Genomic DNA, 26,914 nt, shown 5'->3' on the forward strand with positions numbered 1-26,914 from the left:
GCAGATGTAAAAATTCCACATCCAAAGATTCTCCTTCCCCAAATAAACAGTGACTTCCCCACACTTCCCGCCGACTATTCCACACCTGTCGGAGGAAGACGTCAACACTTTCTCCCCATTTGGGAATCAATAACAACCGACAAATGTGTGATTGGAATTATCCAACATGGTTATTGCCTGTAGCTTACCAACAATCCTCCAAACATTCCACCTCAATATCACAAAGAGTCACCAGATGAACAGCACTTGCTCCAACAAGAAGTGCACTCTCTATTACTCAAAGAGGCTTTAGAACCAGTCCCACTTCAGTACCAAGGGTCAGGGGTTTGTTCCCTTTACTTTCTGATTCCCAAAAAGGATGACTCGTGAGACCTATTCTAGATCTCAGAGAGTTAAATAAATACATACTGTCAGAGCACATTCACATGGTGACTCCTGAACAGATACTTCCCCTTTTACATCAACGTGACGGAGGGGCATATTATCAAGACAGGCGATAAAATTATCGCCGCTTTAGCGGCTGAAAACTGCTCTGTGTTGCTCTTTCTCTACCACACTATATCCATCAGGTTTTGCAAGATGGATTGTAAAATGTATCAAACTTGTCATGCCAGCGTAAAAAGAACTTTAAAAATACCCCCTAGAATGCATTCCACTTGCAAAATAGGAGCTACTATGGACTTCCTAGTAATATTCCCCTAGCCGACAACTGTAAGGCAGCAACATGGTCTATACCTCACACATTCACCAAACACTATTGTGTAGATGTGTTAACGAGGCAACAAGCAAATGTAAGCCAAGCAGTACTAAAAACATTGTTTCACACAACTACAACCACTACAGGGTAGCCACTGCTTTGGGAGTTTACTGCTGTATAATCTACGCAAAGCTTGTGATCTACAGCTCACATGCCTCAAACGGATAATGTTACTTACCCAGTAAGCATCTGATCTTGGCATGTAGAGCTGTGGATTCACATGCACCCACCCGCCTCCCCAGGCACCTGTAGTTGGTGTAGTTCTTAATTTAGAGTCATACTCATGGACATCTCTATTCTACAATTACTTACTCCATTCTCACGCTCTGCGGAAAAACAATCTAACAATGGAGTCGATGCCCAGGCTCACTATCACCGAAAGGAGGAGTCACCTTACCTCGTGACTGGAAAGACTTCATCGAAGAAAATCAACTTGCAAATATCCGGACCCAACACTAGATGGCAAGAGTATGCAAAGCATGTGAATCTACAGCTCCACATGCCAAGAACAGATGCTTACTGGGTAAGTAACATTATCCTTTTAAAAAAATATTTTATTTCTGGGGTGGTTCCTTTGATTCACAACCACATGGGCATGGGCATGGGCGCATGGTAGGTTCACTCTGCCTCCTGATGTCTTTTTTCAAAAAGGCAACGTATTGGAAGGTGGTTAGTAAGTACGGTAGAAACCTACAGCTATTAATAACACAACAATCACAAATAAGTTTCAGTCTTGTCTCAATAAATTAATCCTTGTTCAACCCTTGGTAGCTTGGCTCACTATCAAGTAGGCTTAACTTAGGAGACAGGTGTGTAAAGCATTTAATATCACCAAAACAGTAAATAAGTCACACATAAAACACAATAAAAATCCAACCACAATTTATAAAAATAGAGAATATTTTTGTCTATAAAATGACAACAAAAATACAATGTAGGAAATCAGAGATATGTTTTTAAGATTACATTTTTTTATTTTTTTATTATTCCACCATCAACTTTGGTACATCATTATAAGGCAATCCATGAGTAATCAAACATTTTTACATATAGAAAAGGAAGAAATAAAGAACAATAAAGCATTTAAAAGAATAAATCCTACCGGTAACTGAAAATGTGTTTTACAATACCATTGTATATGAATTAAAGCGCATACCGATACAGCCAAAGAAAAAAAAAAAGATAAAATGGAGGACAAAAAGGGAAAATCAGAACATAAACAAAGCTCCAATGTCTTAGACTTATACCTAGAATCAGTCCATTCTAGTTTTTCAATCTATTACTGGGGCCCAAATATGTTTCCCTGGTTTTCTAGCTTTCCATCCTTTCTTTTCATACAGGCTCTTTTCCAGATTGTACATAGCTAAGAGGCGTGATAACCATTGTTGGAATGTGGGGGTGGGGGGCTGGGGGGTTGGGGTCCACCCATGCAGATGACACACAGATTCTTACCACAGCCATGGCTAGAAACAGAAATTCCCTGTGGGTTATCAAAATGTTCCATTTTTAGCCAAAGCTAAAACTTTCTATTCAGCAGATAGTTTTATTTGAATCCTCAGAGTTTGCCCCATAAATTCCTCTATTACTCTTTTAAGAGGTTCCAGAGCAGGACAGGAGAAAATATGTGGACTATGGCTGCATCACCGCTTTGGCAGCGGGGACATAGAATACCCTCAGTCCCGCCCCATTGGGCTATTTTAGCCTGGGTATAATAAAGTGAATAAACAGTTTTGAAATGTTGTGCTTGGAGGCTCGCTACTCTTAAAACTGTGTACCCCAAGTTAAGTGATCCCCTGAACTCGTCCCCTTCAATATGCAGCTCCTGCTGCCATTTCTCAGAGTATTTTTCTAAATCATCACTCTTTAGTTCGCTCAGCTCTCCATAGATCTGAGTGATAGTCCACCTGTCAAGGTTTCTGACCCCTTCCATAACTAAATCTCTGGTAAAAGCTCTCGTTCTCTCCTTTTTCCTTGCTATAAAGGACCAAATGTGGAGGAATTAAAAAAGACTCCCTGCGATCAATTTTATAAAGATTTTGGACTTTATCAAATGACATTATAACATCTGAATCAAAGAAGTCTCGATTGTTTTCAGCCCTAGAGCATCCCACCGCCGCATAATTTCATCATGAAAAATATCAGGTAGTGACAGATTCCTGAATAAAGTGGTATAATAATTAATTCTTTCTCGCCCCAGCCTTTTACTGACAACGGTCCAAACCTCTATTGCTGGTCCAAGAGTCTTAGATTTTACTTTTTTATAGTAACTGGCTTCACTGAACCTAAGAGCCAGTTAGGGGCTTCTTTTTCTAGGAGTAGTTCATATACAATAACCTGCAAATATATTGAATCACTGTGGCCCAATAATACATTTTTAACTCAGGTAGCGCCCAGCCCCCTCTCTCCGTAGATAGAGACATATATCTAAGTGCTCATCTTGTCTTCCCTTGAGCACAGATTAATCGATTAATCATTCTCTCCATATCCTTAAACCAATGATTTTCAAATTTCAAGGGTATCATCCTGAATAGATATAGAATTTGCGTCAGAAATATACTTTTAATGATATTACAACATCCCACAATCGAGAGATGTAAATTATTCAGCCTGTCAAAGTCTCTCTTAAATTTTTGAATCACATGGACAAGGTTCTTCTGAACAATCTTACCTAATTCTGATGTTATGGTGACCCCAAGATAGGTAGCGGACTCAGTCACTCTTGGGTCCACCATAGAAATCCTGCCATTGGCTAGAATTCGGGTCTGTCCACAATTAAGTTGATAAGCAGAAACTGCCCCAAAGCATTCTGCTTCATGCTCTATTTCTGTTAAAGCCATGGATGGATTTGCAGTAGTTATTGCCAGGTCATCAGCATATCCCCAAATCTTTGTTTTAAATCCATTTAATCGAATAGGAAGGATACCTTTGTTTGCCTCAATTCTCCTAATCGAAGGGTCAATATACAAAGTGAACAGGAGGGGAGAGCAGTGGTCCCATGCCTCGTCCCCGTGAGCAGGGGTCCCCTGCCTCGTCCCCGTGTGATATTAATTGAGTCGCTTTGCTGCCCCATTATTCGGAGTCGGATCTTAGGATTCTTGTATAATGTTTGAATGGCTTTGGTGCACCCCCTTCCTACTACTGAGTTCTCAAGAACGCCCAAAGATAGCCCCCGAGACCCTATCGGAAGCTTTGTCTGCCATAGGATCTTGCGTGATAGAGGTACCGTCAAACAGAGTGCAGACTCTGCGGATGTGTTAGGCCGTACCTCTACCAGGGATAAACCCATGCTGGCGGGGCGAAGTGACCTTCCCAATCATGGTACTAAAGCGATTTGTGAGGATTTTCTAATACATTTTTGTGTCACTATTCATTAGGCTCATTGGTCTATAAGAGCCAGGTTCAGCAGGGAGCTTTCCTTTTTTTTTGTTAAATTACCATGCTCACTTCTGCCCATGATCTTGGAATTGTTTCCCCCCTCTGCGCCTGACGCATTACATAACTTTAGTCTTCTCCCAAAATTGGAGAAAAAAAAACATATCAAATTTCCGTGGTATTTGGTCAGGGCCTATAGCCTTGCCTGAAGGCAGTCCCTTTACAGCTCTCTGGATTTCCTCCAGAGCCCTTGAGTCTCCTGGTGAAAATGTTTCTGCAGTGAGCAAAGCTAAATATTCTTTTATATTTTAGGGTTAACTGAGTGTTTTTCCCTGTATACATTTCCATAATACTTATGAAAAACCATGCATATTTCCCTAGGTGTTGTGCCTATATCCCCTTCTGCATTTATGACCCCTAAAATATCTACTCCCTGACTTTCTGTCTAGTCCTTACAGCTAACATGCGCCTGACTTGTTCACTAAATTCATAGCAAGATTGTCTCTAAGTCAAATATTTCCCTGCTGCTCTTGCTGTCATGATCTCCCCTGCTGCAGCCTTACCTAGCACTAATTTCTGATGGCTCTCATCTGTATTTACACCAGTGACAATAGCCCTGACAAGTTCTTCTTCTATCTCCACGATTGCTCTATGGATCGTCCTAATCTCTTGCTTTGCTTTTTTATTCTGGTTCACGGAGTAACTCAAGGTTTCCTCCATGATACCAGCCTTGAGAGCATTCCATTCTACCTCACATCCGGTTCTTCCCCTATTGATCTTCAGAAATTCCTTGAGCCATTTGTTCATATGGTGAATATAATTTGAGTCCTGCAACAAGGAGCATTCAAAGGTCCAGCCGCGTTCCAACTCCTCCCTAACACCACTTTGAATTTCTAGGACCTAGGGGGTTGTGGTCAGAAATCACTTGCTGGAATTTCTTGATAAGACAAACAGAGAGAAAAGAGTATGACACCAAGAAATAATCTAGCCGTGCTACAGCTCTATGCGGTGCAGACTAATATGTGCTACCCGCATCCTGTGTTTCAGTTGTGCCCAAGCATCTATAAGCCCATTATCCTTCATCATCAGGATTAGGGCCCTATAGACTTTTCTTTATCGGCCTTTATATTTCCTTGGAACCCCCTTCCACAGTCCTTCTATTCAATTTATATTTAGATCACCACATACAATAATCCGTAAGGGCCACCAAGCCAATTCTAAGTTTAAAAAATGGAATATTTCAGGAAGTTCTCCTTGACCCATAGATTGAGCAGAGCGTAAAATGAAACCCCTGTTGTTGAAATTCAATGATTGCCCATATCCCATACCCATCAGTTAAGCAAGATTTAAACACAATCTTCTGTGCCAAAAGTGCTACCCCTCGCATCCTTGTCCCTTGTGTGGCATGTGCTATCCCCTTCTATTACCTCTTCAATACCAAGTATCCGGAGGGTGTTATGCCTATGCCTGTCTTCAAAATCTTCCATTTTCTATTGAAAATCCGTGATCTGTGTTGCGTACGTTTCCACCTGTGTCTGTGTTCTGGCCAGTCCATCTTCTAGCATGCTTGTGCGCTCTTCAACATGCGTTAATCTTGAATTCATTTTGGTAGAAGTTTTAGCCATTTTCCTCACCACCCCCTGGTGCTTCTTTGTTGCCAGTCTATTTTTGTTTCCATCCATTCGGTTCACTTCCTGCAGTTGCTTTAAGGATTCATAAATTTTCAAAGAAGGTGTAGCATCTTCCTCCTGCCTTGAGAGTTCTGTATAAACACTCCTGGTAGCCGAGTAGTCCCATTTCAGGCTAGGGTCTGCATTGGATCTCGTGTTATCTTCAATGCCTCTTTCCAGTGTATGAGATTCTCTTTGTTTCTTCAAAAACCTCTTTTTCCTAACAACCAAGTTTTTCTGTAAGGTACTAAGACTAGAGCTGTAGAGCCGTGCTCTACTGCTACATTCAGCCTCAGAGGAGCTAACTTCGGAACCATCAGTAACCGAGTAAAATTTATCCCCCAGATCCAGGGTGTCCTCTAGCCCCTTACAGCCTGTTGCCTCCTCGACTAGCATACTAGTGTCTAGTTGGTCTGCGGTGCCCACTGGCCTTTCCTGTGCCAGGGAGGAATGGATGCCTTCTGCATCCTCAGGTCTTTCCGTTGTGATAGCAGTCTCGTCGTGGAGTTCATCCACTTGGATTGACTCATTACCAATTGTATGTTTGCTACAGGAGGCATCCCCCATATATGGAGAGTCCAGCTGCTCCCTAGGATTTCCTGCATCCCCCTGTTTATTCATTTTTTCCCCGCCATTGGATAACACGGGTAATATATCATTGTCATCCGTTTGGGGGGTTGTGGTGAAACATTCTGTGATGGTGTGCTGTACCACGGGATCACTGTCCAGCGAAGGGTTATTAGAGTTCAGAAATAAATGGCGCACAACATGTCCTGGTTGAGTAGTAACAAAAATGTACTCCTGTTTGGTGCTGCTTGTTCAGAGAAAAACCTGAGAACTCTGAAACCAAAGGGTGAGAAGGCTAACCCTTATGTTAAATGAACTGCCAAGTCAAGATCACACAACTAATATATTGATTTGAGTGATCAAGGTAAAGTGTTTCAAGGATAAGATCACACACGGAAGTTCTTTCTATTTCTTTTAATTGTTATGTGATTGGTTCTCCTATTCAAGGGTATCCATAAAGAAAGAAACCAGCCGACACGTGTTTCGTCAGTAAGGGCGTTAACCCAATGACTCTTCAGGGCTGCAAAATAATGGGATATCGTGGTATCGGGGGACCAGTGATAATTCCAACCCGGTCCAAATCGGGTTTTAGAGCCTCAATGTGCAAGGGTTCGCACACGATATTCAATAGTTATCGGAACAGTAAAACATAAATGGACGTAGGCGGGTAATGCCTAATGTCAAAGCAACGATGGCGTGGTGCCGTATGGTAACGAGGAGGGTTTTCCCGTATCCGGCAATACCCTCCTCGTTACCATACGGCACCACGCCGTCGTTGCTTTGACATTAGGCATTACCCGCCTACGTCCATTTACGTTTTACTGTTCCGATAACTATTGAATATCGTGTGCGAACCCTTGCACATTGAGGCTCTAAAATCAGATTTGGACCGGGTTGGAATTATCACCGGTCCCCCGATACCACGATATCCCATTATTTTGCAGCCCTGAAGAGTCATTGGGTCAACGCCCTTACTGACGAAACACGTGTCGGCTGGTTTCTTTCTTTATGGATCCCCTTGAATAGGAGAACCAATCACATAACAATTAAAAGAAATAGAAAGAACATCCGTGTGTGATCTTATCCTTGAAACACTTTACCTTGATCACTCAAATCAATATATTAGTTGTGTGCGCTTGACTTGGCAGTACTACGGGATCATTTGGATACATTTTCTTTCCCTTAACCCCCAAATTAATGTCATTTGATTGTTTTAAAGTCTCCTGGCTCTCACCTTTTTTTGTCCATCCTGGATCTGTTTTCCCTTTGTTGAGATCCTGTTAGCTTCAGTATTCGCGGAGCCTACCGGTTTCGCCGCCTTTCCACGACCTGACATCATGCTAATGTTTCGCTCTGCACTCGTCTGTGCTTCGGGTGCCTTCACACGTGTCACCCAGCTGGGTTTGTAAGGCATCCTCGCTTCCTCCGCTCTGTTGGTGCTCCTTCGACCCGCAAGCCACTAAGCCCTTGCCGGTGCTCCTGGCTCTCCAGCCCGCCACTCAGCCAGCTCTCTGCAGCTATCCATCTAAGCACTCTCTGCACCTCTCGGATAGCCCCCAGCATCAGCGTTAGGAGCGTTTCAAATTCTCAATGGGCATCAGAGTGATCCACCTCCGACTGCTGAGTCATGGAGGGGGTCTGTACTGTCATACTTCTGTCCCTAGGAAGATCTCAGGCAACAAGTAGTGACCAGCGCGGCCGTCAGACAGGGGCCATCTTATCTCTACCATGTTTTTTCAAGTTCGAATGTAAAAATGTGCATTCTAGCTCCAAAAAAGTAAAAAGAGCCAACTGCTCTTATCTGGTCACGCTTGACTGGGACAAAGTCAAAGTTTCAGGCCAACCATGATGGATAATGGGTCAGATACGATGACTTGGCCACTTTTTTAGTTCTTTTCCCCTTGATGTTGAGCGATCCTACTTGGCAAGCCTGGTGGGAGTTCCATGACGGCAGCCTGCCTCTGCACAATGGCTCTATGATTCCTGGAAGTCTTTGTCTTCGTTGTCGATGGCAAAGAGCACCAGAGCTTTAAGGAGGGCAAACGTGAATTTCAGGCCGAGTCGCGGTTTAACGTCACCGGATCTCCAAAATATTTCGAAACTTCTGTGTCTTCGTCCAGCAGGTCTCCTTTGGGGCTTTGAGGGTCCACAATGCCAGCCAAGAGGCCAGATGCTCTGAGTTTCTTCTTAGAGTTTTGGGCCTACGATTCCCACAATGCATCTGGTCAGATCCTTCAAAGTCCAGGTGAAACTGGTCAGGTGGGCTTATCTTGGTGGAGTTGTTGCAGGTGACTTCATGCAGCTCTTTTCTACCTGTCGGATTCAGGGAGTGCACTCCTTAATCCTTTGAAGCAGGGCAAAGCCCTCTTTTGTGAAGCCCAGAGTGTGCAGCAGAGTGCAGTCCTCTGTTGATGCTGACCAGGGGTTTAGCAGGGCAGGCCTTCTTCTCTTGATATTTCCAGGCAGGGATCTGAGTTGCTGGGCAGCTCTCCCATGTTCCACGTACCCAAAAGGGACCTCCGCTCAGCCGACCCCACCCTGGCAGAGACCCCACGCATCCGCAGAACCAGAGCAGGCGGAAGAGCCTTCTCCTACGTCGCAGCAAAGACCTGGAATGAGCTCCCAGTCAACATCAGACACTCCCCTAAGCTGCACACCTTCAGGAAGAGCCTCAAGACCTGGCTCTGCGACTGATTCAGAGCTGCACCCCCCAGACCCCCCAGTGCCTTGAGAGCCTGAGTAGAGCGCTTTATAAACCCCTGATTGATTGATTGATCCTCAAATCATCAGGAACAGTCACACCTTGTGAAGTCATCAGTGAATCATTTTCAAGTCGTCTTCAAATCTTCTGGCCACTATTCTAAACTCTGCTGATGACTTTAAGAGCTTGATGACGTCTGATGACGTGAAAATGACTTCTGGAGTAATTGAATGATCATCCGATGACTCTTGGATGGCTTCTAAAGTAATCCTGTTTGACCTGGGTGTTAAAAGATGGTGTTGAACTAAGGCCGACCCTGAAAAGCACAGGGCTTGGGGCCTTATATCCACTCTGGCCACCCCTTGTGATCAGCCTTTTACTAAAAGTAAGGAAAAGGAATGCAAATCAATCAAATAATACAACAGGCACTGCAAGCACCTGTCTTTTCGCTGAACTCATCACAGCGGTACTGTTGTGTTTTTCAGGTAGAAAAAGTAACATTTTCACTTCAAGTCAGTGATCAAATTACACAACTTGAGTCAACAGCAGTTGTTTCCTGTCGGCCCTTTGTGATAAAACTCTTCTTTAAGTAATTTCAAACGTGGCGCCGCCATGGATTGAAAGAAAACAAGCAAGCAAGGTCCGCTGAATGAGCGTTCAAATGGGATAAACAGAGTGCAATATAGAAATCTGGTCTGGATGAACCACTATTTCATGGATCTGTGAAACGTGAGCGCCACCTGTAGTGTTGTGTGAGTGGGCGCAACCACCCTGGCCCACGAACGGCGTTACAGTGCATGTCACCTTCCCCCCCTTAAGCGTGTGTTAAATGGCTCCACCCGACGTGGGGACGGAGAGCACGTTGTAAAGTTAATAAAAGGCCCAAGACCCTGGGCGTGGCAGGCACTTGACTGACCACTACTATAGCACATGTGTGGTCTCCTTCTATGTCTGTGTGGGGCCTAGTCACAACACCACATTGGCGACGAGGTGGTCTCGCCACCCCACCGCGTGCCATGCACTGCCCTTCTACACTCTCTGCAGACCTTGCTGTGTAGCCCCTGCGGTGCAACCCGCCCTACAATTCCTGAAGCGGCCCTCCTGCTAGGCCCTCCCGGCCCGCCTACACCCAACTCCATGCCCTGCTGTGCGGAGGCCCAGCTGCGACAATCCGGCGCCCTGCCGCCCGCCGCCTACCTCGCAGCTGTATCCGGAGTGCGGCGCTGCAGTCTTCCTGCCAGCCAGCGGTCACCCGACTCAACCGGCCTTAGGCCTCAGGTGCGTGCTCCCTGCCTGTGCGCCCCATGGTGGACCTGCCTCGCAGCCTCAGGTACGAGCCTCGCTCTGCCGCGATCCGGAACTCGCCTGCCTCCAGCCTGACGTCACGCCTGCATGCCGGGCATGATGCGCGCCTCCCGCGCTGTCCCTCACGCTTCCCGCGTGCACCGCTGCGGCCCGCCTGCTGTATCCCTCGCATCTCGCGTGAGGACTGCCTGCTATTTCACACGCATTTTGCGTGCAACGCTGCCGTGCCTTGCTACTGCTGCCTGGAACATCCCACAGTTGCCACCAGCGTGTAACTGGACTCCTAGCCCTCTGGTGCTCGGGCCTCTCCTATCTGTTGGCCCCTCCCGCTTTCCCCGATGGCGATGGCCACCGTGCCTCCACTGGAGCCTTTCACGATCACGGGTACGCCTCCCTCCCAAGCTGCCCGGTCGAAAAAGTGGGTGGAACGCCTTGAAAACTACTTTGTGGCAGCTGATGTCGCAGTTGAGTGGAGGCGTGCAATGCTTCTGCACCTAGGAGGAGAAGCTATTCACGACATCTCGAAGGACGTGGTAAAGGGTGGCCCGCCCCGGAACTACACTACGCTACACGACGCTATAACCGAGTACTTTGAACCTTTTGCCAGCGCGGATTACGAACGATTCTTACTCCGCCAGGTCCCCCAACTCCCAGAAGAGTCCGTCGATGTCTTCTATGCGAGACTCAAGAAGCTGGCCAGCACATGCACCCTCCCAGATGTGGACGACGAAATCCGCGCTCAATTTATACAAGGCTGCCCCTCCTCAAAACTGCGGGAAAGAGTCCTAGAGACAGACAACATGCCCATGCGCGACATACTGGCGCTTGGACGGTCTAAAGACTTATCTAAAGCTCGAGCAGCACATATGGAGCCAAAACCAACGGTCGCAGTCAAAGTTGAACCCGTGTGCGCCATCAAGATGAATAGCACGGACACGCGCACGAAACCACCCCGAAGACCTCGGCCAAGCCCCGCTCAGTCATCTCACGACTGCCCCTGCATGTGGTGCGGAGGAGCAACCCCCCACAGCGGAACATGCCCAGCACATGGGAAAATCTGCAGCGCCTGTGGAAAGGCCAACCACTTCGCGAGTGTGTGTCTATCCTCACAGAGGAAGAAGCCCAACGGCCCATCCCGAAGAGTACGACAAATAGAACCGTTGCCGGATACTGCCACCAACAGTGACATGGACGAAGACGAGGCGGACGCAGTGTCTGTCCACGTGGTGCGAATGCTCAACACGCTAGCCGCCACCCCATCCGCAGAACCTATGTGCACAGTAAATGTACAAGACTAAGCACTCGCAGCACTGATCGACACCGGGGCAACGATCAACCTAATGGCGGCCAGTGTATACCGGACATTAAGCGAACCACCGGAACTCCATCCCACGAGAGTACAGGTATACGCCTACGGCACCAGTCGACCCCTCCGCCTCTGCGGAGTGTTCCGGACAACAGTATCACACGACTCCCACCATGTACACACCAAGATCTATGTATCACAAGAAGGGTCCGGGTTCCTGCTCGGCTGCCGGACCGCCCAAGACCTAAGGCTGATCCACTACGCCCTGACGGTCCAAGCCCACAGCCTCGACCACCTGGTGTTACAACATACCTCACTGTTCGACGGGATCGGCTGTTTGAGAGGACCCGCAGTCTGTCTTCACATAGATCGCTCAGTCGCTCCAGTAGCCCTCAGACACCGGCGCATAGTAGAAGCAGAGCTACGGGTGCTCGAGAGAGCCGGGATCATAGAAAGAGTCAGCGGGCCCACTCCGTGGGTGTCACCCATTGTAGTGACCAAGAAACCGAAACAACCAGATGCCGTGCGGATCTGCGTGGACATGCGCATTCCGAACCTCGCGATCAAGAGAGAACGCCACCTGACACCAACCATTGACGACATCATCAGTGAGCTATCAGGTTCGAAGTGGTTTTCGAAGATGGACTTGAGGTCCGGATACCACCAGATCCCTCTGCACCCGGACTCCCGCCCGATAACGACCTTCGCTACCCACACAGGCCTGTGGAGATACACCAGACTCAACTTCGGGATATCCAGTGCTGCCGAAGTCTTTCAAAACATCATTCAAAACGTCCTACAGGGCCTAGGTGGCGTACTGAACGTGAGCGATGACATCTTAGTCCACGCAGCGACACTAGATGAACACATCCGACGCCTCCAGGCTGTCTTCACCAGGCTGCAAGAGAGGGGTCTAACCCTTCACAGGGAGAAGTGTGAGTTCCTCCGGAAGGACATCAGCTTTTTCAGGTACAAATTCTCCGACCAGGGCGTTGGGCCGGACTCGGACAAAGTAAAAGACATCCATGAAGCCCCCGCCCCTACATCAGTAACGGCCGTCCGCAGCTTTCTTGGGATGGTAACGTACTGCGGACGCTTCATTAAAGACCTGTCTGATCTCACCGGCCCTCTTCGTGACCTCACAAAGTCCACAGCCACCTGGGAGTGGGGAAGAGAACAACAAGAAGCCTTCCAAAAGACCAAAGCAGCACTCTCAGCAAACACAACCCTGGCCTACTTCGACCCTCGGTATGAATCCCAACTTGTGGTGGATGCCAGTCCGACCGGCCTTGGCGCAGTCTTAGCCCAACAGCAACCATGCGGAGAGTGGGCACCTGTCGCGTACGCAAGCAGAACTCTCACTGCAACAGAACAAAGATATTCACAAATCGAAAGAGAGGCCATCGCTATTCTATGGGGGTGCCGTCACTTCCACATCTACTTGTACGGACACCCATTTGTGGTGGTCACAGACCACAAACCACTTCTCCCGCTGTTCCAAGGGTCCTCCTCACGTCCTCCTCCACGCATCGAGAAATGAGTACTCCAGCTCCAAGAATACCAGTTCACAGTGGAGTATCGACCAGGCTCCAGAAACCCCGCCGACTATCTGTCACGGCATGCCCGCCTGGCCACGGAGACAGAGGCCGCGGAGGCCGACGCCACTGAAGAGTATGTGAGGATGATTGTAGAGCGTTCAAGGCCACTGCCCATCTCCCTGGAAGACGTGACACGAGCCACCAAAGACGATGACTGTTTGCAAATCGCCATCCAGGCCCTCCAATCAGGGAACTGGAAACCACTACAGAGCCCGGTGTCGTTTCGCACTCCAGAAGCCCAGGCCACACTCAAAGCGCTCTACCAAGTCCAGAGCGAGCTGTCCATCTCGCCAGAAGGATGCCTCCTGAGAGGCCCCCGCCTTGTTCTGCCCGACAGTCTCACCCAGAAAACAGTCCTCCTAGCCCATGGCGCTCACCAGGGCATTGTGAAATTGAAAAATCGCATCAGGACCAAACTCTGGTTCCCAGGACTCGACAAAAAAGTCGAAGATGTCATCCAACGGTGCCCAGTGTGCATAGCAACCAGCCTGCCCAATCCCCCAGCACCGGTAATTACGGGGGAAGGACCGACCGCCCCGTGGACCCGAGCCAGCACAGACTTCGGGAACCTCCCAGGCGGGAAGTATATGTTTGTTGTGGTAGACCACTACTCAAGGTACCCCGAAATTGAAATATTGCCCTCCACCGCAGCCTCTGAAGTGATCCCAAAGCTAGAGAAAATCCTGGCGATCCATGGCCTCATTGGGGAACTACGCACTGACAACGGACCTCCTTTCAATGGCGGTGAACTGGCAGAATATCTACAATCACACCGCATCAAACACAGGAAGATAACCCCAAGGTGGCCGCAAGCCAACGGCGAAGTTGAGAGCCTGATGAGAACTCTGAATAAGACTATCCAAATTGCTATGGCGGATGGCCAAAACCTGGAATTAGCCCTCTTCCAGTTCTTGCGAGAGTACAGGCTGATCACCCACTGCACCACCGGAGTCCCTTCAAGCCGCCTGTGTTTCAACAGAGCAGTGGTGGACACTCTCCCTCACCATCCTGTGTGGGCCTCAACTCCGGCTCCGAACAACCGGTCCATGGAACAGCGATCCAAGTCTAACAAAGAAGCGTCAAGACGAAGAAGAGCTGCGGACAGCCCCATCCAGGTTGGCAACCGGGTACTGGTGAAAGATCGCCACCCGGGAGGGAAGTTCCACCTCCCATTTGTGTTACACCCCTGGACAGTCCCTGGCGTAAATGGCACCATGATCACTGCAGTAAAAGGGAGAGAGACAGACACCAGGAACGTATCATTTTTCAAAAGACTCTTGCACCAGGAGGACGACGAACTTCCAGACTCAGCCGAGCACCACCCAAGGCTGACCCAAAGCCCACGAGAAACCGAAGGAGAGGATGCTCCCAGCGAAGAAGAGACTCCGCAAGCAGACCCAACTATGCCAATCAGGAGTGAACGTGAACCGCAGGTGGCCCAAAACCACCCGGAAACTAGAGAAGCCAAAGACTCTGAAGAACTGACCCCCATCCAGTTGGGCGAGCGCAGCCAGAGCAGGTACAATCTGCGCCCCTGCCCGAAGCTATCCCAGAAGTACCAGGACTTCGTGGCCTGTTGCAGACGCTGAGAGGTCTCGAGCTACACCGCAACCACCTGAGAAGGAAGACTGTTCCTTTTGCATTTTGAAGACCTCAGAGACTGTACACAGAAGTTTATACCTGAAGCCATATTGTTTTGTTTGTTTCTTTCCTTAGGGTAAAGGAGGAATGTAGTGTTGTGTAAGTGGGCGCAACCACCCTGGCCCACGAACGGCGTTACAGTGCATGTCACCTTCCCCCCCCTTAAGCGTGTGTTAAATGGCTCCGCCCGACGTGGGGACGGAGAGCACGTTGTAAAGTTAATAAAAGGCCCAGGACCCTGGGCGTGGCAGGCACTTGACTGACCACTACTATAGCACATGTGTGGTCTCCTTCTATGTCTGTGTGGGGCCTAGTCACGACATCACACCACCTGAGCCTCATAGTCAGCGAGGATTACATATTAGGCACAAACACACAGACGACGGTCCGATCAAAAATGAGGTTTTAACAAAAAGGGTGCACATGCACTTAATAGGCCATGCAACTACATGGAAGAGGGTACGACAAAAGCTGTGTAAGAGTCTGAGTCATGAGCCGGCGGTTCAAACATGCTGACTCAGCTTTTAATTAAAAAACACCCATTGCACTGTAACATATCAAAGACATATAAAGGCATGTTTATGAAACCCTCTGCGAATCGACAACCCTGTAGTCTTTTAAGCAGCAGCTCAACCGCATGTGTAGTTCATGTACATAAACTCGCTGGTCTAGCCCCAACCAAAATGTGCAAACATGCTCGGAGCGCCTGCAGCGGAAACCCTCCCCCTACATTTAAATATAAAACTGTGACACAAGGAAAGTTCGCTGCGGTACAGGAAGTGAAAATGTGGTTTTATAAACTGTGACATTTGAAGCAGCTTATACCAGTGGCGTTATTCTCTTTTAGAAGGAGGGATCTAGTCTTTTATTAGTACCTTTCAGTCGTCAACCCTGCGAGGGAGCCCTAGGAGGCTCATCGCAGCCCTAGGAGGCTCATCGCAGCCCTAGGAGGCTCATCGCAGCCCGAGGAGGCTCATCGCAGTCCGAGGAGGCTCATCGCAGCCCGAGGAGGCTCATCGCAGCCCGAGGAGGCTCATCGCAGCCCTAGGAGGCTCATCGCAGCCCGAGGAGGCTCATCGCAGCCCTAGGAGGCTCATTGCAGCCCGAGGAGGCTCATCGCAGCCCTGGGAGGCTCATCGCAACCCAAGGAGGCTCATCGCAGCCCCAGGAGGTTCATCGCAGCCCGAGGAGGCTCATCACAGCCCCAGGAGGCTAATCGCAGCCCGAGGAGGCTCATCACAGCCCTAGGAGGCTCATCGCAGCCCTAGGAGGCTCATCGCAGCCCGAGGAGGCTCATCGCAGCCCGAGGAGGCTCATCGCAGCCCTAGGAGGCTCATCGCAGCCCGAGGAGGCTCATCGCAGCCCTAGGAGGCTCATAGCAGCCCGAGGAGGCTCATCGCAGCCCTAGGAGGCTCATCGCAGCCCAAGGAGGCTCATCGCAGCCCTAGGAGGCTCATCGCAGCCCTAGGAGGCTCATCGCAGCCCGAGGAGGCTCATCGCAGCCCTAGGAGGCTCATCGCAGCCCTAGGAGGCTCATCGCAGCCCGAGGAGGCTCATCGCAGCCCGAGGAGGCTCATCGCAGCCCTAGGAGGCTCTTCGCAGCCCCAGGAGGCTCATCACAGCCCGAGGAGGCTCATCGCAGCCCTAGGAGGCTCATCGCAGCCCGGGGAGGCTCATCGCAGCCGAGGAGGCTCATCGCAGCCCTAGGAGGCTCATCGCATCACGAGAAGGTTCATCGCAGCCCGAGGAGGCTCATCGCAGCCTGAGTAGGATCATCACAACCCGAGGAGGCTCATCGCAGCCCTAGGAGTCTCCTCGCAGCCCTAGGAGGCTCATCGCAGCCCTAGAAGGCTCATCGCAGCCCTAGGAGGCTCATCGCAGCCCTAGGAGGCTCATCGCAGCCCTCGGAGGCTCATCGCAGCCCAAGGAGGCTCATAGCAGCCCTAGGAGGCTCTTCGCAGCCCTAGGAGGCTCATCGCAGCCCGAGGAGGCTCATCGCAGCCCTAGGAGGCTCATCTCAGCCCGAGGAGGCTCATCGCAGTCCCAGGAGGCTCATCGCAGCTCTAGGAGGCGCATCGCAGCCCTAGGAGGCGTATCGCAGCCCTAGGAGGCTTATCGCACCCATTGTTTTGAAATGAATACTGTCCACATTGCCAACCCGGACCCAGGAGCGGCCAATGCAGGTAAGTGTGGTGGGGCTGGGTGGGAGGGATGATTTGACAGACGACGACAAGAGAAAATTAATTCATTATGTCGTTTTCTCTCCTCATCGTTGTTTGTCAAATCGCCCCACCACGCTTACCTGCACGGGCCGCTCCTGCAAGGATTGTAGGAGTAGTAATGTTATCCCAAGGTGTAGTTGACCCTTGGCACTCAATTGTAACCAAATTTATTGGCTTATTTAGAATAGTTTCATTTGTTAGCACCATTTGAACAAGGGACAGTCGAAGATTGATTATGTTGGGAGATAATGGAGGTTCAGTTAAAGGCAGAGGGGCAGTTTTAAGAGAATCCATCAGATTTTCCATGCTTTCGTACTCTCCTGCTAAATTTATATGTCTCAAAAGGTGTTATGAACGCAGTGAGATTCATGGAATCAGGGTCAATCTTGATTTGGGGGTACGCTGCCCTGAGGTCTCCTGCTATAGTACTTCTTGTTCTTTTCTTAAACATGGATGGTACTTTGACTGCTGGCTCAGCGCCCCCAGCTGTTTCAGTGTTCAACATTAGCTCAACCTCTTTAATTAAATGCTCGATATCACCCAGGGTGCCATTCTCTCCTGCATGGATTCTCGGTGATGTAGCTTCCTTGGTAGGTTTCGTGTTTTTTTAGCATTAGCCTTTGGTAAATCAGACGCCTTTTGTTTGCCCACTTCTGGCGCAACCAGGCGCTCCTCGTCTCATGTGGGTGATCAATACAATCTAACAAGTGTTCTTAAACAGCGTTTCAATCAGAGCACAATAATATTCCACAGCCACTTACATCATCCACAGGGCCTCTTCACTGAACAACCAAATCAATCAATCAATCAATGACATTTATAGAGCGTGCTACATACCCGTAGGGTCTCAAGGCGCTGGGGGGGGGGGAGGGGGGGGGGTGCCGCTACTGCTCGAACAGCCAGGTCTTCAGCTTCTTCCTGAAGGAGAGGTGGTCTTGGGTCAGGCGCAGGTCGGTCGGGAGGGAGTTCCAGGTCTTGGCGGCCAGGTGGGAGAAGGACCTTTTCCCCTGTAGTCGCTCTTCGGATGCGGGGGACGGCGGCGAGGGCGTGGTTGGCTGATCGGAGGTGGCGTTTGGGAGCGTAGAAGTTGATCCGGCTGTTGAGGTAGCGCGGGCCTTGGTCGTGTAGGGCTTTGTGTGCGTGGGTGAGGAGGCGGAAGGTGATTCTTTTGTTGACGGGGAGCCAGTGAAGGTCTCTCAGATGTCGGGTGATGTGGCTGGTTCGTGGGATGTCGAGGATGAGTCTGGCTGAGGCATTCTGGATCCGCTGGAGTCTCTTCTGGAGCTTGGCGGTGGTACCGGCGTAGAGGGCGTTGCCGTAGTCCAGTCGGCTGGTGACGAGGGCCTGGGTGACGGTCTTCCTGGTCTCGATGGGGATCCACCGGAAGATCTTCCGTAGCATGCGTAGGATGTTGAAGCACGCCGAGGAGACGTTGTTGACCTGCCTGGTCATGGAGAGGGAGGAGTCCAGGATGAAGCCCAGGTTGCGTGCATGGTCTGTCGGTTTGGGTGCGGTGCCCAGGGCGGGAGGCCACCAGGAGTCGTCCCAGGCGGAGGGGGAAGAGCCCAGGATGAGGACCTCCGTCTTGTCTGAGTTCAGTTTCAGGCGGCTGGTCGTCATCCACTCGGCTACCTCTTTCATCCCTTCGTGCAGGTTGGCTCTGGCGGAGGCGGGGTCGTTGGTCAGGGAGAGGATCAGCTGGGTGTCGTCGGCGTAGGAGATTATGCTGAGGTTGTGTTTGCGTACGATGGCCGCGAGGGGGCTCATGTAGACGTTGAAGAGGGTGGGGCTCAGAGATGATCCTTGAGGGACGCCGCAGATGACTTCGGAGGCCTCTGACTTGTACGGTGGTAGGCGGACTCTCTGTGTTCTTCCGTCGAGAAAGGAGGTGATCCATTCCAGCGCCTTGTCCTGGATTCCGATGTTGCTGAGGCGCTGTACTAGGGTGCGGTGGCAGACCGTGTCGAATGCCGCGGAGAGGTCTAGGAGGATGAGGGCCGCTGTTTCTCCATTGTCCATCAGGGCTCGGATGTCATCGGTGGCGGCGATGAGGGCGGTCTCGGTGCTGTGATTGGCTCGGAAGCCGGACTGTGAGGGGTCGAGGGATCCGTTCGTCTCGAGGAAGGCGGCCATCTGCTTGTTGACGGTCTTCTCGATGACTTTGGCTGGAAACGGGAGGAGCGAGATGGGGCGGTAGTTCTTGAGTTCGGTGGGGTCCGCTATTGGTTTCTTGAGTAGAGCGCTGAGTTCGGCGTGTTTCCAGCTCTCAGGGAAGGTGGCGGTGTCGAAGGATGTGTTGATGATGTCTCGCAGGTGGGGAGCGATGACAGCGTCGGCCTTGTTGAAGACGTGGTGAGGGCAGGGGTCGGTCGGTGATCCGGAGTGGATGGAGTTCATCGTGCGGATGGTGTCTTCGGTGCTGATCGGGGTCCAGGCGTGGAGGGTGGTGGTGGGGGGTGATTGTTCGGTCATGGTGTGCGTTGGTTGGTTGTTGAAGCTGTTGTGTATGTCCGCAATCTTGTTGTGGAAGTATGAAGCGAGTGAGTTGCAGAGGTCTTGCGATGGGGTGATGTCGTTGTTTCCTGCGCTGGGGTTGGAAAGCTCTTTCACGATGTTGAAGAGTTCCTTGCAGTTGTGTGCGTTGTTGTCCAGCCGTTCCTTGAATGCTGTTTTCTTGGCGGCGCGGATCAGCTGGTGGTGCTTCCGGGTGGCAAGCTTGAAGGAGGTCCTGTTGTCCGGTGTAGGTTCCCTTCTTCAGACTTTCTCGAGGGCTCGGCAGTTCTTCTTGGAGCTCTTGAGTTCGTCGGTGAACCATGGGGCTTTCTTGCTGCCGGGTCTGCTGGGCGGGGTCCTCAGCGGGGCGAGCTCATCCGCGCAGCTGCTGATCCACTTCGTGAGGTTGTCGGCGGCCTGGCTGGGGTCCTCTGAGCTGGCAGGAGGGTGCTGGCTCAGGGAGGTGGCGAGCTGGTCTGCTGTGACCTTGTTCCAGCTTCTGCGGGCGGTCTGTTGCTGGTGGTGGTGGGTCGTCGTTCTCTTGAAGGTGAAGTGGACGCAGCTGTGGTCCGTCCATTGAAGCTCTGTGGCGTGGCTGACGTCGATGTCTGTGCTGGAAGAGAAGACTGCGTCGAGTGTGTGTCCGGCGAGGTGGGTGGGGGTGCTCACCAGCTGCTTGAGTCCAAGGTTGGTGAGGTTGTCGAGCAGGGTGCTGGTGTTGCGGTCGTTGTTGTTCTCCAGGTGGAAGTTGAGGTCCCCCAGGAGGATGTAGTCAGAGGAGGGGAGGGCAAGCGGGCTGACGAAGTCGGCGATGTCCTCGCTGAATTGTGTGCGTGGTCCAGGGGGTCGGTAGATCAGGGTGCCTCTGAGGGTGGTGTTCGGGTTGGTGTGGATCTGGAAATGCAGGTGTTCGGCGGTGGTCAGGGCGTTGTCGGTGCTGGTCGTTAGACGGATGGTGTTCCTGTGGATGATGGCGATGCCTCCTCCCATCTGGTTGGCGTTGCGGTCCCTCCGGACGATCTTGTAGCCCTCTGGGATAGCGATGGCGATGTCGGGAGCTGAAGAGGCGTTCATCCAAGTCTCCGTGAGGAAGGCAACGTCAGGGGCTGTGGCGTCTAGAAGGTTCCAGAGTTCGATGGCGTGTCTGTGGACGGAGCGGGTGTTGAGCAGTATGCACTTGAGGTGGGTGCTGCTGGTGTTCGACTTGGCGGGTGCTGGTGCGAGGCAGGTCCGGATGCAGGTGAATTTGCAGGCGTGGCAGCTGAAAGGTCCGTGGGTACGTCGTGGAGTGGCTTGATGGCATTCTGGGAGTCGGCCGGTGTTGAGTGCGATGAGGGAGGCGGCGGAGTACGTCAGGCGGGTCGGTCGGGGTCTTCGGGGGCCAGGGGTCCTGGCGCTGGTCGCGATCCGGTCGCGGACGGGCGCAGACGGGCTTACCTTTGGCGCGCCTTCGGCACACAATCGGCGCGCCCGCTGCGCGTGACCGCTGCGTGTTCGCACGGTCGCCATTTAAGGCCAAGTGCGCGGGTGGGCGGAGCAGCTGGGAGGCGGGAGCGGGGAGGGAACAGAAGAGAAAGGGGCGGGGCTAATGGCGGTGGCGGGAAGCGGGAGCGGGGAGGGAGAGCGGGGGGCGGCGAGGTAGGCGGGCAAACAGGAAGGAGACAAGCACAAATGTAGCGATGGAGGGCAAAACACGAAGAAAAACGGCGAAAAGAAACAGGCACAAATGCAGGACAAAAACGGAGGAAAAACAGAATAACAAACGCTCATACGGCACACAGAGAAACAAGCACAAATGTAGGTCAAAACCAAGGGGAGCGATCAGGCGGCAGCGAGGCCGGCGCTGAGGCAGAGGCAGGCACTGGAGCACACGCAGCAGCTGGTGGCCGTGCGGCGCGGGGGTGTCCCACAAGTGGGTCACCCCCGATGATCCAAAATATCAGGGGGTGGCCCAGCCCAGCCTCCTCCGGGCTCCTCCGGGCGGGCCTGCCCTTGGCCCCTGCTTTGCCCATTCGCGGTCCTCACGCCGGATGGCAGGAATCGCTTTATAGCGCTGAATGACCCACAGGTGTGAAGAGCACCAGAGGGGAGACAGCGTTTAGAACACTGGTAATACCACGCGGGGTGATAACAACGCATACGTTACATCATCCGCGTTGTTACCACGCATGGCATTACATCGCAAGTCGTTTCAACGACTTGAGCTAGGTGCCGTGCAACACCAGGGAATGAGTTGGATTTTAAATCCAACACCTACCCCTGCTGTTGCGCTAACTGGAGTAGGAATAGTAATTTATACTATTCCTAAATCAGGCGCGCCATCTAGCGCAAGTCTTTGAACCGACTTGCGATGAAATGCCATGCGTGGTAACAACGAGGACGATGTAATGACTGCGTTGTTACCTACCGCGTGGTAACACCACCCATTGTAACATCACATATTCGCACCAGAGACCACCTCCTGGGGCCCTGGGCTGCCGGATACTGAAGTCCTTTGTTAATGGCCTCCCGCGCGTTTCCCAGTTGTGCTAAAAGTTCACCCACTATCGGCATTTCATATGCTTCCCAGGTGGTAATGCAGTTTACTTATCGGAATTCTGTATAAAATCGCATGGTTGCATCTGACTTCAGTAATATTACAATAGGACATAACCATTCACTTTGAGGACTCTCACTGATGCTCTATCGCACCATGGTTTCAACTTCTATTTGCAGGACTACTTTTTGCGCCTCTGGAATTCGGTATGGATGCAGCTGAATAAAGAGCTTCTCAGTGGTGTCCATCCTCAGTTCCACCAAAGTACTATATCCTGGCAGATGAACCCACCCTGAGGAGGTGTCAAAAGGGAGAATAGATCTTGTTCCCGCTGAGTCGAAATAGGCGCTTCTTCCACTGCATTTTACAAGACATCTGTTGCTCGAACAGAAAACATTTATAAAAGAATCCAGTCCTTTTAATTCTCCTGTACATCGTACTTTTCCCTCCACAGGTTCCTTCCAATTGTTTAACTTATGAAGATGGTATAGTTGAGTAGAGTTTCTCTTCTCAGGCTGACCTGGTCTATAGGAGACCTGCCCTCCGGGTTCAAGGACCCAGTAAGGTCCCCCTATTGGTGAACCCTCCTCTTTTAAGGTGTGGGTTGCAGCACCAGGGCCTGGTCTCATGAATAGAACACACCGTGGACCATGTTTCTAAGTCTTGTCTCTTGGGCGTTGCCAAGCAATTCTGAGCTGCTTTTCTACCCTTTTGTTCTTTTTGTTGCAATGACAGGAGACGGTCAACCAGTGAAGCCTTCTCCCCTGGCTCTCCCTCCTCCCACTCTTCCAAGAGAGCCCGCAGTGTTCTTGGTTAATGTTCCAATGATCATTCAAAGGAGCTAAAGCCTGTGGAGAACAAGACTGAGAGTAGAACTTTATCACAATCCCTTCCCCTCCTCTGGGGGCATCAGGTTTTGGTGCCACAAGCTCCTCCCCCAGTGGGGCACCAGGCTCTGGTGGCATGAGCTCCTTTCCCCGTGGGCACATCAGATTCTGGTGACTTGAGCTCTTCCTGACTGGGGGCATCAGGTTGTGATGGCATCAGCTTCCCTGGTAGCAGGAGCTCTCACCCCCCCCCCCCCCGACCCCCGGGGCATTAGGTTCCGGGCCGCTTGAAGATTAATCGGGGCTGAACATTTGCACTCTTGCCAGTCTGCTGCTAAAAGTAAACAGTGGTTCGTGGAACTATTGCCTGTTATTCAAAAAAAAAAATTTCAACCATTCTCAAAGGAGAAGGGGTCCCGAAGCCTTCTCATTGCGAATGGGTCACAACTAACTTTGAGTTGGTGGTAAAGTGCAACTGTTTTGTGGCTCCATGCCGGTCGCAAAACGTACATGCATACCATTTCGATTCTTTATAAGGGAGGGACGCCCTAAACATGCCCCTTCCAAATACCGAATTGCGGGCACAAATTGGGATTCAGTAACGTGCTACTGAATCACATTACGGGCCAGATGTACGACCAACAATTTTGCGACTCGCAAATTGCGTACCAATAGTGACTTGCAATTTTCAAATCACAAAATGGGATGTAGAACAGTGCCAGAGACACTTTTTGAAATTCCCAATGGGTTTGCAAATTGCGAGGCTCATGAATATTAATGAACCACTCGCAATTTGAGACCCTATTGGAAATGGAAGGCCCTCCCAGGTATGGTGGCCTCAGACCACCAAGTCTAGGAATGCTTTTAAATCAAGCAGTTTTTTTAATGCAGCCCGATTTCCTTAAAGGAAAACGGGATGCATTTAACCCCTTCTATGCTGATGATGGCCCCGTCCGTCATGCACTGCGGTGGGCATGTGCTGATGATGGCTGGGGGCCGTCAGGAACCCACCCACTTATTAAAAGCGCCGCACAGGTGCAGAATCGCGGCCGCGCCCAAGGGGTTAAAAAAAAAGTTAATATTTCTGTTACATTTTTTAAGGGCAGGCAGTGGTCCTTGAGACCACTGCCTGCCCTTAAAACATATTTTCAGAGCCTGTCACAAAGGGGGAGGGGTCTCTTGGGGACCCCATCCCATTTGTGTCATCATTATCACCCTCTTGAACAGGGGGATAATTTGTGAGTCTTTTGCGACATCAATTGGTACATAGATTGGCAGTCAGTATTAGTAAGGGACCGCCCCTTCCCAATACCCAAGTCACAAAACCTATTTAGTGAGTCGCAAATAAATTGCGACTCGCTAAATAGGCTTTGTACATGGCCCATGAGGTCTTTGCATGCGCAAACGGGTCGCAAACCTGTTTGCGCATGCAAAAATGGGTCGTACATCTGGCCCTATGTGTTTTGTACACATGTAGAAGCATTTTTGTGGTTGGAAACTGCCTGATGCTTCATACACGGGGCCCCTATAGAGTAACCCTGGCTCACGTGAAGGACGGCAAAGTGACCCAAAGTGACCCTGGGATAGTGGTGAAAACATGACACCAGACTTTTGGGAAACATGGAACGCCGTGTCACTTGGAATGCTTCGGCTATAAGGTTCTTTCCAAGTTCAACAAAGATTGGAGTGATTTTGTCTGTATTTGCAGTCATTCAGCTATGTATATGAAAACGTTGTTTTATGACCTATCAATACTGAGCTGAAGTGCTTCCCTGTAAGAGATCCTTGCCACTTGTTAGATGGTCTTCTGAAAGCATCTTTACAATCTTCAGAGTTAATGAGGAATGCAATGGACTTTTTAGTCCTTTCTGGTGCAATGTTTTGTTATGAGCGGGAACTAAAACACACATATTTCTCATTTTGTGCTTTGTGTGGCATCGAAGAAAGAGTCATCCCAACGGTTCCCCTTAGCCGGTGGTTCTCAGTCCAAGGGCTATGCATGGTATATTATCCATGTGGCACCGTTTACAGAATTTGTGCTTAGTGATGATGCCAAAGGTAAGAAATGTCAGGATCTTCGGTCGCATATTGATATTGATGTGAAATAAGTGCACTCTACTGCATTCTTAGATTTTTACAGAAAAACATGACTGCTGTAGTGGACATAATATTAAAATAGAGTCTGAAAACACCCCTGTCTGCCAAGTGTTCAGCATAATTGGTGGAGATGTGAAACATCTCCTTGAGAGTCGGCTGGGCGACAACTTTAGTGACTTTGGCACTGCAACAAGTTTGGTGTTAGAGTGCTTGCCACTTGGTAAGCAAAGCAATGTTGAAGAGCAATTCAGGAACTTTTATTTTACAATGTATGAGAAATGGTTTGCAATGATGCATAGAAATGTCCTTTCACCACCAATGGCATTTGAGGTCAATGAAACCTCACGGTGGTACTCTGTTCTAGATCCCTTCCGTTAAGGGGAATTTCCTCATAGTTTCAAAAGTGCTGCTTCATTTTTGACCGCTTCAATAACTCTAAGGGCATAAGCGCCCAGATCAGAGCAAATGCTGCAGAACCTGCCCTGAGGATGGCAATCTTCAAGTGAACCAGTATTGCCATGGAAAGCTATGTCACTGGCTAGAGTTAACAAATTGTGTACTGGCTGTTTTGGCGTTACACAAGTGCCAATGTTGAGAGGGCCTTTTCACAGAAGTTTACATGGGAAGGAAAGAGAAGGCACACATGACCAAAGAGTCACTGAAGAAGTATTGTATGGTGTATTACAATAAGTTTCATTTGCAAAAATCTATTTCGACCTCAAATACATTGTACGTACACTGACTATATAACATTGACTATCAGTGCAGAAAGCAGGCAATAATAAAAGCAGAACGTACAATAAACACCGGAAAAACACCTTTTCTCTTGTTTTAAGCGGCCTGAAAATGAAAAACCACTGATAACAACTGTTTTTTAAGGTATTGAAATCACTTGAAAACACAGAAAAACCCCTGAATTTACAAAAAATAGAAACTGAAAACAGGAAATCATAAACCTAATATTTTAACCTAGAAATTCAGCAGGTATAGTACTACTTATCTCAAGAAACTATAACTCATGCCCCAAGGTAACTCGTGCCCCCACAATGCACCGCTTTCCCGTTAATAATTCCACTGCAAATGTTGTAGTGATATTATCAATGATGTCATGAGTGATGTAATATGTGGGGTAATCAGCAGTGCACGGCGAGCAATCGAGGGCTCCGGTCTCATGCAATGGAAATGCTGGCATGGAGAAATGTCCAGACCATGGTGTGTCATGATAAGGTTTATTAAACCCGCAAGTAAATGCAATGTGATTGGGGAGTTTCCGTTTTGTGTAACTGTCTTGGTTGTGGCTGCTTCACATATATGTATCAGTCTGGAATCTAAACGTAAGTTGTTGGGCGGCTTCATGCACCTGGTCAAGCAGCAGTCACAGGGCTCCTTTCGGACCATGTCTTGTTTGAGCACAATGTTTTGGCTTCTGTTGCTTCTCCACAGCTTTTTGTGTTCATATTGTGTTGTCTTCCCATGTTTAAGCCTTTAGCTAACACTGTTCTCTTTTTGTCCTCGCAGGGTGGAGCCAGTAGTGTGGTAAGCCAGACTTTACTACTCTCCTACTTTACAATCTCTACAGCTCTAATAAATAAGGTTTGGAGGACGTTAAGTAAATAAAAATGCCCCCTGCAGTGAACATGAAAGTAGAATCATTAGAATACAGCATGTAGATATGGATGGATGTAGAACCCGGCCAAAGCCGGTGGAGGCCTGTGCCTGATCAAAGACAAGCACAAAGGCAACTCTCTTGAGGCTGAGGTGACCATGGAAGCTACAGGAAGCCATGCCACGTCACTTGAGGGGTTTGACCCGCTGGACTCCA

At 50.0% G+C, this 26,914-nt stretch overlaps 1 long non-coding RNA gene across 1 annotated transcript in view; it reads left to right on the top strand.

Annotated features, from left to right (window-relative positions):
- Nucleotides 1-26,629, top strand: part of LOC147729430 (uncharacterized) — a 209,229-nt gene extending 182,600 nt beyond the window's left edge. Inside the window, exon 4 of the long non-coding RNA XR_015309219.1 lies at nt 26,611-26,629. This is a non-coding gene — a long non-coding RNA (uncharacterized LOC147729430). The remainder of the gene's footprint in view (nt 1-26,610) is intronic.
- Nucleotides 26,630-26,914: the final 285 nt, after the last annotated feature.

The sequence above is a fragment of the Lissotriton vulgaris genome, chromosome 2_2 (genome assembly GCF_964263255.1).
Source record: "Lissotriton vulgaris chromosome 2_2, aLisVul1.2, whole genome shotgun sequence".
NCBI lineage: Eukaryota > Metazoa > Chordata > Amphibia > Caudata > Salamandridae > Lissotriton > Lissotriton vulgaris.